The following is a 14,624-nucleotide window of genomic DNA, read 5'->3' on the forward strand; positions in this document are numbered from 1 at the left end:
ATTTTTTAGAAAAGTGCCAATAAACAGCTTTCCTACTTTTGTAGTGTGTGCCTGGGTGCTGAAGGCACCTGTGCCACTTGCCTTGTCCCTTGCAGAGGACCCACTTGAGGAAAGCAGCACCATAATTAAACTAATGCATGCCCTGAATATCAGCCCACACAGAAGCGAGTGGCTAGCTCTTAGGAAAAACATTTTGCAGTTCCCAAAAAAGTGCCTGGTGCTGCCTGTGTGAGCCTGTGGGCCTGTCTCCTTGTGGCTGCCATCACACTGCTTGAACACCTTGCACAACACACACTCTTCATACATGTAAATCCTGTTGCACACACCTGTCATTAATAGTCATTCAGCATCGTGTACGCTGAGAGAGCAAAGATACATCCCAAAGTTAAGTGCATGCAGACTCAAGCACCGAAACCAGAGAGGTTAAAAAAAGATCTTGTTGAAACACCTCACTTTTCATTTCACCAATACCTGGCATTACGGAAAACCAGTGCAAATACAGCGTGCTGCGTCACCCATAAGGGTCACTTTCTTTGTGCTAAAGGGATTATGTCAGGTAGTATTTCCTGAGGCTGCAACTGAGCTGTTTAACTATTAAGTTGATATTTTCAAGAGTTTCAACAAGTAGCCCTGCCTGGTCAGTGCTGGTGTGAGAGTCACCGGCTTCACTTAGTAGCAGAGATGGGCAAATGGCACACTTATAAAAAACTTGCCATATTTATATTTCCTTTCTCTTCTGACAAAATCTCTATGCAATCAAAATATTATAAAGCTGGTACCTACATACATTTTTTGTTTTAGGTATTTTTGCACGGAGCCTATGACAATGGGAAACTGTGAGAAAACTCCAGAGTCTTTGTTAATCCATGGAAGGATAAAAACTCTGTGCAGACTTCAGACATTACGTATTAAAATATTGACACACATACTAGCATGAAAGCATAAAGAAGTATTAATGCTTCTTTTCCTATGGCAATAAACATCCCAAGTCAGTCACTGATCAAAAGCCTACATACAATTTCTCTGAGAGACATTGCATATATTAGGTTATGAGTGCTGTTTATTTAGGCTAGACAGTCTTTGAGTTTATTTAGGCTCTAGTCTTTGATAACACCTCATTGCAGATTTTATGTCCTGATCTTACATGCATAAATTCCGGATTGATCAAGTAGAAAAAGCCATAGAAAGTCTTACGATAAAGAAGACTTTAACCATTTCTGCCATTTCCTATATCCCTGTTATTTGCACCCAAATGGTTGGTTTTGATCCTTTGGCCTGTATTTGTGTACCTACCAAAGCAAGTAAATCTGCAAAGAAGTCCCTGTGGTGAAGGCAGTGATCTGGGGGCAGCTGAAATCTATAGAAACTTTGTTTGTCCAGAATGGGACCCAAATTTCATCACAAGTTTACTTGCGCAGTGAGCTTGGGGTAAAACTGGACACAGCTCAACATCATTCAGATGTTTCATTTATATTCTTGGGTCAATTCATATGGTTATTTCAGTCCTCAGAGAAGTACAGAATCCCATAGATAAACTGGAATTATACTGTGTAATGTGCTCTGATTTTTTTTTTTTTCTTTCAGTCAGTTAAATTGGTTTATTTTTTATTTCATGTATAATGAGCGGGTATGTAAAAAACTACCATATTTTTCCAAGCAAATTACTATCTCAGGCTAATACTAGACATTTATATTATTTGAATCAAATGTTTAATATTGATGAGAAGTGATTGTTTTGCATTGCATATTATCCTATTTCATAGAAAAACAAATTAACTCCCTTAATACAAATAAATATGATAAGAAATCTTCTACAATAAATGTTTTTCAGCAGAAAGTATCCAATCATCAAAGCCAAGGCTTATTAAAAAGGAGAAGATCTGAACAGAAATATCTGAAAAATACATCTTCTTTCCAAAATAAAAATTGAAAATTATTTGAAAATAAATCTTCAGATTACGATAACAAAATCAGAGCATAAGCAGGCAAATTTAGGGATTCGAGAGAAAAGATTGCTGACGATCAGAGAGATGGGAATCTGGTACACCTGTGCACAAACAGCCACCATGACTGCAGAAACACAACAGGGGAGGTTGCTCATTTATATACATTAGCAGAGGTCCTTTTTGGAAAATTAACTACCTGATACAAAGCATATCAAGCTTTTGCTCAAAAGACCAAAGTCAAAATAAAACCTTCTAGTGGATCTAACTGCATATCTTTTTAAAGCGTTTTTTACAGTTTTAATTTCTTTTAAAGACAGAATGTCTCTTAGTTTTAACTATTAGGTCTTGCAATATGCTAATTCGTCATCATTTGCCTGTGAAACGTCTCTTGAAGTCCATATTTTTAATAAAGACTGCCTACTCTTTTAATTCCTGCTAGCTTAAGAGAGAAGAAAAAAAGACAGGAAGAGAGGAAAAAAAGGCAACCCCTTTCTACGTATCCCACTAGCATCCTCATCTGGAAATTCCTAGAAGATCAGAGGTTCGGCCTCACCACAAGCAAGATAAAAATCTGCAATGACTGTGTCCTTTGCATGTGCTGGCACTTTTGTCTTATCAACACAAACACTCCATGGCACAGCATGTCATATTTCCCATTTTTGCATTGTATTTTCATGCTGAAGAATGTCCTGCCTTTGGAAACAAGGTTGAAAGGTGTTACGGTTCATTCAGTGATGGACTTGTGATGGCTTGTTTACCTTGATCTCGAAGCGCAAAATTAAGGTGACTAAAATGCCAAGGGGTTATAATTCAATCAAACAGTGTAACTTTATTATTTTGCCTGTGAAGTGGCACATGATAGAGAAAGTGGAGAAAAGAGAAAGAGAGAAAAAAAAGGGAAAGAAGATTAGCTACCACCACGGGTCCAAAGGCGTCCCTATGGTCCCAGGTTCCGAACAGCATCCTGGTGGTCCTCCGTCATGATCCGTGGTCCTTTGGCCGGGAAATCTTTACGACATTCAGTCAGGAACCATCTTTTATGCTTAGCAGCAGTGCTTCACTCCTCCTCTCTCCCATGGATTAAGGCCAATCTCCATTTTTGTGTCGCAATCCAGGCTTAACTGTGCAGGCCGAAAGAGTCCCCACATTGCTTGCCAGAACCCATCTGTGCCTGCGTCGCTTCACATTCAGGGGTTTCTTACTTGTCCACTGGGTGACCTCAAGACCTTTGGTGAGCCTTTGCACATGCTTTTCTTTGTTGGCCTTACTAACAGGGAGGATGTGGGGGCAGGTTTGGCTGAGGCAGCAGGTGAAATCCATCTTCTGGACAGCAGTTATTGTTACTTGTAGCCCCAGGTCTGAGAGACCTGTACAACACAACTCTTTTCTTCAGGCCTCTCTCCAAGTCCTTGTACAGTTCTTTCCATCCCGGCATCTATTCTCCAAGTCCCTGATGGCGATGTTGAGGCAAATACTGTTCTTCAGACTGACTCTTATAGAGGGGGGCAACCACTGAGCATAAAACATGCTGAATAACAGGAGAAGGAGGAGGAGAACACCGACCCTTCCTCCCCTGCCCTGACACAGAGCAGAGGGAAGCCCAACTCCAAATGTAAATGACTACACAGTATAATTTGAATTTCAGATTCTAATTCCAGTTTTCACAATTAACTCCTTAGCAGTTTTGGGGGCTGATTCAGGTGTATAAATAGAGATGTCTTGTGCCATTTTAGATGTCCCAGGGTATCGAAGAAGTCTGTAAAGGGCTGGCAGGAGCTATGGAAGACATGAGTCTTTTCAGAGCCACAGCTGGAGGCCAGGCAGCTAGCCTAGTGCACCCAAAACAGCATTAAGCGTCTGTGGTTGAGTGTCTAAATCCCTCCTCTGTTCTCTATTTAGAAAAGTGTACTAACTAATCCATTGAAATAAATGGATCTTTCTAGGTAGTCTAGCAGTTTCCTGCTACCTGAGGTTGGCAACTCTTTAGCAACTAAGTTTTCATCCAGGCTTCCCATGGCATTTCTGGGAATTACTGCACAGATGGGGTACCAGGGCAAAGGAAGACACTGCAGATTTTTAAGTTTCACACAACTATGACTATAATGCTAATATGATAACTGTAGTTATTAATTTTAACATTTCAATACTAATGCTATTATAGTTAAATTATTATAGTGCAATTGAAATAAAAAGTCAGTATTTTGCATAACATTGAAATATCCCCCTAAAAGACAAAATTTGCCTGCACCTCCGGTCCTTTGGATGTACAAGCCAGTACGTTGTCACAGTACTGATGCTGGTGGCCTCATCTCTGCAATACCTGCCATTCCTTACTTCACACATTCCCTAGAATAATGAGGCCCATCATCTTTTGATGAGACTGTGGGAGTTGATATTCCCAAAATACAACATTACACTATCAGATAATCACTACTACTTAATACTGCTCTAGGAAGACTATTTCTGTGAAAGCTACTGGGAATACAATAGCAACATGGGAAAGTCAATATAAAAAGTCTCTCTCCGCTTCTACAGGGAATAGAAAATGTAATTAGGTACAAACTCAGACAGCTAGAAACATTGAAGACTTTTAAGTCTGCTTTTATATGACTTTATAAAGCTACAGAGCTGGACTAGGGACAGAAGTCAAGACAAAGAATATCTTACCCTACTACATGTGCAACAAAACCACTTAACTAAGAAAGGCCCAGCCTTTTTGGCAAGGATCTGCATCTTTGGACAAACTGAACATTCCAGCAGCATTAGAAAATACATTTGAATATCTTCTAGCAGCATAGAAATGGGGCAATGTTTTGAGAAAGGATGTGGCCAGCAGCACAAATGGAGAAGATAAAAAGAATCAAGAACTATTCCTCCTTCCTTGAATTATTATCAGTTGTTTTTCGCATAACAAAAAATGTAATTGACAAGCAGCTTTACAGATCACTGGAAGAAAAAAAAAATTAAAGTAGTTAAATTTCACCTGGCAGGATTTTGTCATTTTTATTCAGCTTGTCACGTACCATTACTGATCCAGGCTGATCTGCAGACAAACAGTGATGTAAGAGGATGCAAATGAAGAATCCTGAAAGCTTCCACTGGGCGGAGAAAGACTCTTGAGTTCACTGTGTTAATGCATTGTGCAAGACAACTAAGCATGTTTAATTAAACCTTTAAGAACTGCCCAGATTTCATGTTCTGGTTCAATCTTCTGATAAGAAATTTGGTGACTGTTTATTTTTCTTGTTTTTAGAGAACAAAGCAACAGCCAAACCATATCCTTCAACTGTGAGGGGTTGCTAGCCCATTTCACCTTAGTAAAAGCTTGGTATTTGTTTGGTAGGTTGTGCGGCTTTACTAAGACATAACCTGACACTATATCTGTATATGAAGGGGGTGAGAATGTTTGCATGGAAGCAGCATTGTAAGTTTAATTTTAGGCTTAGCAACCTTGAAGGAGGAAGCTGTTGAACCCAGAGGGGAGAAAAAGGAAGAGTTTTGGGTTGATTTTTATTATCTCATAATTTTTCTTAGTTACTACGACTGAGTCCAATGAAAACAGAGTTTTACAAAGCATGTAGGTTGTACTTACAGGGGAAAGTGATATCAGTAGGGCCCCAAGAGTAACAAGAGCAGCAGTGGGTCTTGCTGCAGCTTCCAGCGTTGCTGTCAGCACTGATCTCAGCTACGGATCTAGCAAAGGCTTATTCATTTTTAATACAGCCACTTTACAGTCTTGCCAGTAGTCACAAACGTGCCCGGCAGTTCTCACCAGAGCTGGCCCATCCAAAACAGTAGCTTCTGGATCAGTGTAAGATCTCTAGGACCTCACTTAGATAGGTGGGGAAGGGACACTCATCCTTTTCAATGGGATAATTTGTGTACTTCTTGGTGTGCATGGTCAAACCCAACCTTCCCAACTGCTCAGACACAGTCACTTGGGTTGAAAACAGCAGGTGAGGGAGGTCCGTCTACCCCAGTTATCACTAAACTGCCTGTGTACCATTGCCCAGCAATTGCTTGACTAGATTCCCTGACAGCCCCAGCTAGCATCAGAAGCTGTAGTAAAATCAGTTTTTGGCTCCAGGCACCCGTCTTGAAGTGCTGCCACTGGAGAAGCTTCACCTGGGAGACCTTTCTGCAGGACAAGGTTGGTAGCTGGCATCCAACTTCACTCCTAAGCACTTGAGCTTCCATTATCTTAACCTGAAGGAGCCCTCTTCTTAAACTGGGAGCCACCACAGCTGGCTAAATAATGGGACTGCTCTTCTACTTGTAGCTTGCCACTGAGGAGGTTAGGCACACAATCACCATCATCATTATTCTAAATGGGTGCTGCACTTCTGAATTTACAAGCTTTTAACATCAAGGGACAGAGCAGCACAGTTGCCCCACACCTCCCTCCAAGGGTTTGTGGCCTAATTTTGGGTAGTTACACAAGGAAACTTAAAACCAAGGAACCTTCTTTCAAGTCTCTCAGATTCAGATAGCTTGCAACTATAGATACTAGAAATCAAGAAAAAACACAGACCTCAATTCAGGACTCATATCTGTGAAATCAAGCAGCTCCCCCAATTTCTCTTGTAGTGTAAAAAGGATCAGAGACAGAAATCATTAGCAGCCTTTGAGCCTATTAACATTACAGCAGCAGGATTATTGACTATCAGCTGGGCGGAAAATGGTACAGACTTGCCTGTGCCCTCAAGCGTATGTGTAAGATGGAGTTGATTGATTTGTTGAGGTTTTGTAGAAGTTCAGTTTAAATGCAACAGAATGGGATGTTTCCTTTCTGCAGAGTAGTAACAAAACACAACCTATTGCGAGTTCCAGTGGATTTCAGAAACCCGCCAAATATTAACTCTAGTAGTGTATCAAACAGATGAAATTTAAAATACGCTAAATCCTACAGAATTTAAGGTCAGCCTTGATAAGCTTAGTCTTGTCTATTTGCATATTTCTGCAAACCCAGAAAGTGTCTGTTAACATTTTTAAGCCATAGATCAAACTGTGCATTTCTTCTTGATTTTTATATTTTTTGCATAAAGGAAATGCATTAAATTTGTGTAGTACTTACATGTGTAAAGGGGTTCACAACTCAACAACCTGGATTTTCTAAAGTCTCTGAATCAAACACATCTGAAAAAATTGCCATATTCTCACAGTAAAACCTTGGATTACTTTAACTAGGTCTCTGCAATTATGACTTTCTTGATAGATCAGACATTTGGGGAATTTTAAGCTTATTGTTATAAACCTCTAGGACCCTGAAATATTCTTTATTAATATTTTGGCTGACATTTGGTTGTTTATAAAGAAAGAAACTTACCATCTGCTTTCCAATTTAAAGCTTGGCTTATAATACTATTTTCTCAAACAACAACGACAAATTAATAATCCTTAGCTTTCTGCAGTCTTTGTCTAGCAGAATTGTAATGATTTGTTTTTCCTACTTATATATCAACTCAACACTTGACTTGGCCAAGGATATTAGACAAAAGCATTTGAAGAAGTTGAAATGTTCAACTCTCTAACCACCAGCTTTTTGTCTCTATCTGATAGGTTAGTGCAAGACATTTCACTTTCTTTAGGATACATTTATATTTTACTGCTGTAAGTATAGTTCACAGTTTGCCTCTGAAGTAAATACTGCTTTCCAGATAATTTCATTTCTAATACTGACTATAAAAGGGACATTGCAAAGATTGTGCTGGAAAAAATATGTTCTATTAAAAGCCAATGTCATTTACAAAATATTAAGTGCTGCAGGTGAAAGGTAAAGAAAATAGGACTTAAGATACAGGCTGGCTCATACAGAGCATTATTCAAAAAATTATCTGTACAGCAACTCTCTTGAAATGAGGGTAGAGAAGCTGCAGAAGTCACCAATTTCACCATGTTGAGCACCTCTGAACACCAGACTGTTCTGCTGAAACTACTATGAAGTGCAGGGCTGTTTGTGTGGCACTCAATTCTGCTTCTGCTAAGAAACAGGCTGAACCTCGTGCTCTTCCATTTGTTTTGCAGGCAGGGGGAAGAAGATAACAATGATTTATGGTTAGTACTTAAAAAAATATATATTAAAAACAAAACAAAAAAATAATTGAACTGTGAACAAGCTAGATGAGGAAATGCAGGGGGGAGGAACTGCACTTTCCAAATAATTAATTGCTGTAATTGCTGTCTCCCAACACAAATCCTCTCAGGTCAGTTTTATTAAAAATCAAGAGCAATTTTAGGCCTTCAGAACAAACCAAACTTTTCTTCAGGAAAGAAAGAATTCTCTAGTGCAGGATTATAAGTGAAGGAAGATCAACTAATTATAAATTACTCTAACCAATATTTGTCAGTGCACCTAAGAGAACTATCAACAGTTCAGAATGTAAAATAGTGGGATGTATTCACTAATGTGCTCCAGCTGCTTTGCCTTTCTCTGGCAATACTCAGAGGCTATAAAACTGCCTTAGCCTGGCTGGTCTAAGTTTACAGCTCTCCTGCATCACGAAGGCTGCACAAAACAAGAGTATGCTGGTAAATTCAACCTGGTATATTAGCTTTAAAGCTTAATAAATGGAAGGTAGAAATGAAAAAGCTGTGAAGCTGATGCAGAGATTTAAAGAGAAGAAGACACAGAAAATAATCGTGCGTTGCTTAAAGGTCAACTTGTTAAGCAACAGAGGTATCAGAGGGGAGTTTTACACCCCCTATTTTAACTGTGATTTAAAAGCACTGGGAAAGTATGGGAATCATATGCATGGCTGTAGCCGAAGAAAGGTGCAGGGGAAGCTTTTTCCCCCTACTTCTGTTCAATTTTGTCAGAAAAGCTAGTGTGAGGACCAATTTGCTTTGTGCCTTATTGGCACTTATTTCAAAGTCAGCCTACAGATGTCAAATAAACAGGACAACTTCAGAGGTCTGTATCCACCTTTCAAGAATCCTTTTACAAACATGATGTTTAATGCCTCTGTAATAGGTTACTGGTAAACACATACTAACTCTGAGATCACTCTAAATCGGGGACAGAACTCATTAAAACTTCAATTAGAAACCTGTTCTCTAAGCTGTGCATCCCTCACCCACAGTATCAGAGATTACTTCCCTTTATTTTTTACAGCTTGCTAGTAAATTTTAAAAGTAACAGAGCAGATGTCTGAAAATCCTGGCTCTGTAAAGTAACAACAAAAATAAAAAATCAAAAATGTATCTGCAGCTACAGAAAACACCAATATCCTCCTTATACAAAATTATTAGGGAAACTCTCCCTTCATTTTTTCCACAGATAACACATTAAAAAAAAAAAAAAAAAAAAAATTAGACTGAATTACACTGCTCAAAGGGAAGGTGAGGGAGAAATGCTGGCTGGTGTCCAACACCAAGATGAGAGAGGGCCGGGCTCCACCACCTGCTTCTGGAGCAGAAGGAGGCAGCATTACATTGCTGGCTTTGCACCGTCAAAAGAAAAAAAAAAAGTCATTTTGACTTGATTCTGCATAGTGAAAACAACAGAGGTTGATTTTTTTTATGTCCTGTGACCATGGACATCTGCTACTACATTTTGTTGCTGAAGTCAAGGTGCATTTACTGAGCAGTGACTCTCTGTGGCAGCAAGGTCACTGGGCAAGGCCAGCATGTACATCACTTCTACTTGGCTTTAGCTAAGCACAGATCTTCAGGGCTGGGAGGGACATTTAGTAAAGGGTCCTTTAATATACCTTTCTCCTCCTAGGGCAAGATCAACTCTCCGTCATTTCTGACAGATACTTGTTAAGCTGCTTTTAAAGGCTCATAGTAGTGGAGACTCCCTAACTTCTGTACCTCATGTTTCAGCATATCACTCTCTTGACTATTAAACTGAATTTTCCTTGCATGTCTGTTAATTTGCAGCTGTTCAATGCCATTGATAGTATGTTCTGCTTATATGGTACCAGAAAACTTGGTCATGGATTCTTTCCTACAACCAGGTAGATGTTAAATTCTATTAAGTGCCCCATGGTCAATAGCTTATTCCTGACAAAACTGATGAAGACAGAAAGGAGGCTAGGTGAACATTTCTGCCAGTGAAGCATCAGCAACCAACCATTTTATATTTTTCTTCCAAAGCTACCACTGCTAATTTGATCTGGCTTAAGCTGTAGGGCTGTATAAACTGTTAGTAATAAGTATTGATGAACTGTGGCTCTTTAAAAATCTCTGCCATTCAAAAGATGTAGGCACGGGAATTAAAATGTGCTTGATTGCTTACTCAAAAGTTCACCATTTAATAAAAGGAAAAATGAAAGACAGGGCACAGTTGACAGTCGCTTCAGAGTTCTCACTGTGAGATTTGATGTGAAAGATGTTTAGTTCCCCAGAGTGCATCAGCTTCAGTGAAGGCCTAAAAAAGAGCCTTTGCTGATTCCTCTGCTTACCCTAAAATATCCTGGCTTCCTGCAGGTTTGGGAGGAGGAGTACTATTTTACAAACATGAGCTTATGTCAGAAAATATTTAAGCTAGCACAGGTCTGTAGGATTAGGCAGATGGAGAGATTTACCTTTGCAAGCAACAAGGAATAGAGCTTGTTCCTTTTAATTGGCAAAGTTTGCAATAAATAGCAACACGGATTTGTGAACAGTAAATCTTATGGCAAGACTGATTTTTATAATGAAAAGGCCTGAGAATGGGTTTTAATACACAGCTATAAATGTCAGCCTTTTGTTTTCTATCCAGCACTGCTTTACCCATATCAATAACCTACTACCTGCTTTAATAATGTGAAGATACACAAGAAGGAAGTTTTTCTGAGGAACACTGATTCAAATCTAAATTTCAAATCTTTTACTAAGGATTTTCTGTGATCCAAGGTAGAACCTGTGCTGAAACCAAGAGCAGGAGAGGACTAGCCCTCCTAGATCAAGGACATGCTATGTCTGAAGACAGTTGTGTTTCCTTTCAGGTATGGAACAGACAAAGCTTTGTTTTTTCTAGGTTATGGGGGTTTGTTTATTTGTTTGTTGTCTGTTTGTTTTTAAGCTGGCTCTCTGAATCATCAGTTGTAGCTACAAGGATATACATACTTTTATCTCTTAAGAAAAAGAAGCTGAAAAATTACCCTTTCTTTGACTGTGGAGGTTTTGGTGTCATGCTTCCACATGGGATCAATGTGGGAGATTTCTGTGTCTGTTGGCTGCCTCGCCACACCTGAAAACATATTTGAACAAGCTAGAAAGACTAGGGCCATGTGCTCCTCTCTGAGATCAGAATCACAGCCTCAGGAAGGAGCTCAAATCAACTGAGCTGCTAGACAGACTCCAGTATAAGATCCAAATTATTTTCATCAATGACCTCTAGGTTATAACACCGGACATGTCAAGCAGTCTTAATAAAATTCAACTTCCAAATCTTCAGCTTATGTCTAGATCTCTGCTCTCAGACTGATTTTAATTTGTAGTTCCTTGAATTATTGCTGCTGTTGTTGCATGAGTGTGTCTGAAGTAGTCACTTCGGCACTCCAGAACATTTTTTTCTATAAATTTTAATCCACGACTCCAGATATTTAAAGGTAATTTTACTCTTCCTTGAATCCAGCAGACATTGCAAAGCTTGTTTGGAATTCCAAATCCAATCAAGTATTTATTTTCTAGGCTCTTAATAAATGATAAATTTCCATTTCACTGATCCCTCATCCTTTTTCACAGGTTCAAGTCTTCATCTGTCTGGCAGGTCTAGTAGAATGGTTGCAGATCAGATGACACATAGTCCAGACTTACAGTGCACTTGTAATTTTAGCTCTCAAGTTTTCCAAATTTGTGAGAGGCTCACAGATTTTATCCAAGGCCTTTTAATGAAGGAAACTTGTACTTGGTTCTCCCCATCACTTGAAAAAGAGCATATGTACTGTTGGCATGGTACCTTCCAGGATAACTTTACAGAGCAGTGCATAATAAGTCAATCGTCTACCTCCTATACATTTTTAACTGTCTTGTCCTTAATCATCACAAGTCCACTCAAAGCAGGATCTGCTAAGCACCAAGACTGGAGCCAGATATCTTGAGTTGTCAACATAAGGAAGTTACTCTGACCATTTCTAGAAGTTCTTGTCAGAGGCTTAATATTCAAAAGCATGGCTGATTTTGGGGCAATCTCAAGATACACTTTTTCAAAGTGGAGATTTTCTTCCTTTTCACAGGATGGCCGCACTCACCACGCCATGGAGGAAAACAGTGGTAGCACAATTACAGAATCACAGAGTGGTTGGGGTTGGAAGGGACCTCTGGAGATCATCTAGTCCAAGCCCCCTGTTAAAGCAGGTTCTCCTAGAGCAGATCACACCGGAATGTGCCCAGGCAGGTCTTGAATGTCTCCAGAGAAGGAGACTCCACAACCTCTCTGGGCAGCCTGTTCCAGGGCTCTGGTACCCTCAGAGTAAAGAAGTTTCTCCTCATATTCAGATGGAACCTCCCGTGCTTCAGTCTGTGCCTGTTGCCCCTCATCCTATCGTTGGGCACCAATGGAAAGAGTCTGTTCCCATCCTCTTGACACCCAGCCCTGAGATGTTTGTGAGCATTGATAAGATCCCCTCTCAGCCTTCTCTTCTCCAGGCTGAACAGACCCAGCTCTCTCAGTCTGTCTTCATAAGAAAGATTCTTCAGGCCCCTAATCATCTTTGTACCCTGCCGTTGGACTCTCTTCAGTAATTCCTTGTCTTTCTTAAACTGGGGAGCTCAGAACTGGATGCAGTACTCCAAATGTAGCATTCTCCTGCTGCTGAGCCTATTCTTGGTTCCCAGCTGCCTTTTGACTTAGAGCTCTTTCTGTTATTTATCCTTGCTCTCCGTGGGCAAATGCCTGACAAGTTTATCATCTTCAGTAGCTGTAACTCCTGTGGTAACATCTACTTCACTCTTCTCTCATCATTAATCCTCAGACAACTGAGGCTTTGCAAGTTTCTCATTTATTTCACACTTCCATTAGGTCTGCTTTAGTTTTTGAATACCATATTAATGGACAGGCTGCTTTACTGAAGTCCAACAATCAGCTCCAACTCCTTGTTCTCACCAACTGTCATACCAAGTCAGACCAGCTGAACCTTCTCATCTCCAGCAGGGATCCATACTGATGCTTTCCAGAGCAAGATACTTAAAGAACAATCCTTCTGGAACATATTCCAAGGTGGAGTTTCACTCTTACCTTACTACAATTCATGGCTGATCTGCGTTTTGACAAAGTGGACAGTGCTCCATGGAGAGATTATTCAATTCTAGATGTATTATTGTCATGAAAAATAGTTTACTCTCTGTTTCTGCAATTAGAAGTACTCATTTTGATCTGCTTTTAGGACCCTTCAGATAGGGCACGACTGATCTGGTTTATATTTGTTAGACTGTGACAGATTCTTGTTCCAATACCAGCATCATCAAAGGTTTCATCCAAAGGCCACTGGGTCTTTTGCACATCTCTAAGTAGACAAATCTGTTCATATACAAAATTAAACTACTAGGCAGATGTGCTCTTTTCCTGTAAAACAGTGCTTCTGAAGTATCAATATCTGAAAAGTGATTGCCATTCATCTCTTTAATCCCTAACCTTACGGTTTCAATTCACAGAAATAATACATGACCATTTACCAATTTGTTTTCAAGTACTCATTGGTTTATTCAATAGGGTCAATATTTCTAAGACCTTAAACCTGGAATCAACTGCCTGTGACCTACATTTGCACTCAGGCAAAGTCTGACTGATTTTGTACTAACCACTCTTAGAAGAAATTTCTACATCACATTTCTTCCTCACCAGGACAGGTAGTTTGGGGGCTTTTTTTTGGTTATTTGTTTAAAAAAATATTATTAGCCCCCTAAGTTTGCATCTAACTTGGACATGTAGAAATGAAGTAGTGTTATTTTTCACTGTTATATAAAAACATAATGAACAAGTGCAGGTTTTAAACTCTCTGGCCCAGGATCAAATACAAATGGATCCTTGCTCACTAGCTGAATTATTGCTTTGGTACTAGCTAATAATAACAAAATGATGATTTGTTCTGTTGAGAAATCAAAAGCTGCACATAAAGCTTGGAATCCATATAGGAAAGAGGTTTTTGTTTTATATCTAATATTCTGTGCTACAAGGAATACAGCCTGTCTGGTACACTTGGTATCTTTGGAACTGTGCAAAGTTGCTCAAACTGATTTCCCTGGTTTGTTTCCAGCCAATTTACGTAACTGGGCTGGCATAACACCGCCAGCATGTACTGGTGGGTCTGGCCCTAAATCTCAATAAAGAAGATTTTCTTGGTGAAGTAAAAGTTTTTGCAAACCATAGATTTGCCTTGGATAGAAAGCAAAACATGCCAAAACTAAATTGTGGGTGACTAAAAAACCTATTCAAGATGCAATAGTTAGAGCAATCAATGCATTTTGATTAACTGATTACCACCTTTCGACTGCCAGTGGCAGAAATAACCTCCGTCTCTAAAATCACAAACTCATTCAGATTAAATTGGGAGCAGATGGAAAGTTGTACTATTGACATTTTGGTTCCTGAATACCCTTCAAAAGCATGCAGTACTGCTACATTGTAGTGTAATTAGAATAAAGCAACAAAATCAATCTCTCTTCACTCCACAAATACAAAGATTTTCATCCAAAAGGTCAGCCTGGCATACAACAAACACCAACAACAAGGAGTGTGTACCTCTCTAAGAA

The 14,624-nt window shown here is 39.5% G+C and overlaps 1 protein-coding gene across 2 annotated transcripts in view; it reads right to left on the reverse strand.

The window, feature by feature from the left end:
- SHISAL1 (shisa like 1) overlaps positions 1–14,624 on the reverse strand; it is a 208,813-nt gene that overhangs the window by 168,154 nt on the left and 26,035 nt on the right. The gene's annotated exons all lie outside the window — the stretch shown is intronic.

This window comes from Columba livia, chromosome 1 (genome assembly GCF_036013475.1).
Source record: "Columba livia isolate bColLiv1 breed racing homer chromosome 1, bColLiv1.pat.W.v2, whole genome shotgun sequence".
NCBI classification, from domain to species: domain Eukaryota; kingdom Metazoa; phylum Chordata; class Aves; order Columbiformes; family Columbidae; genus Columba; species Columba livia.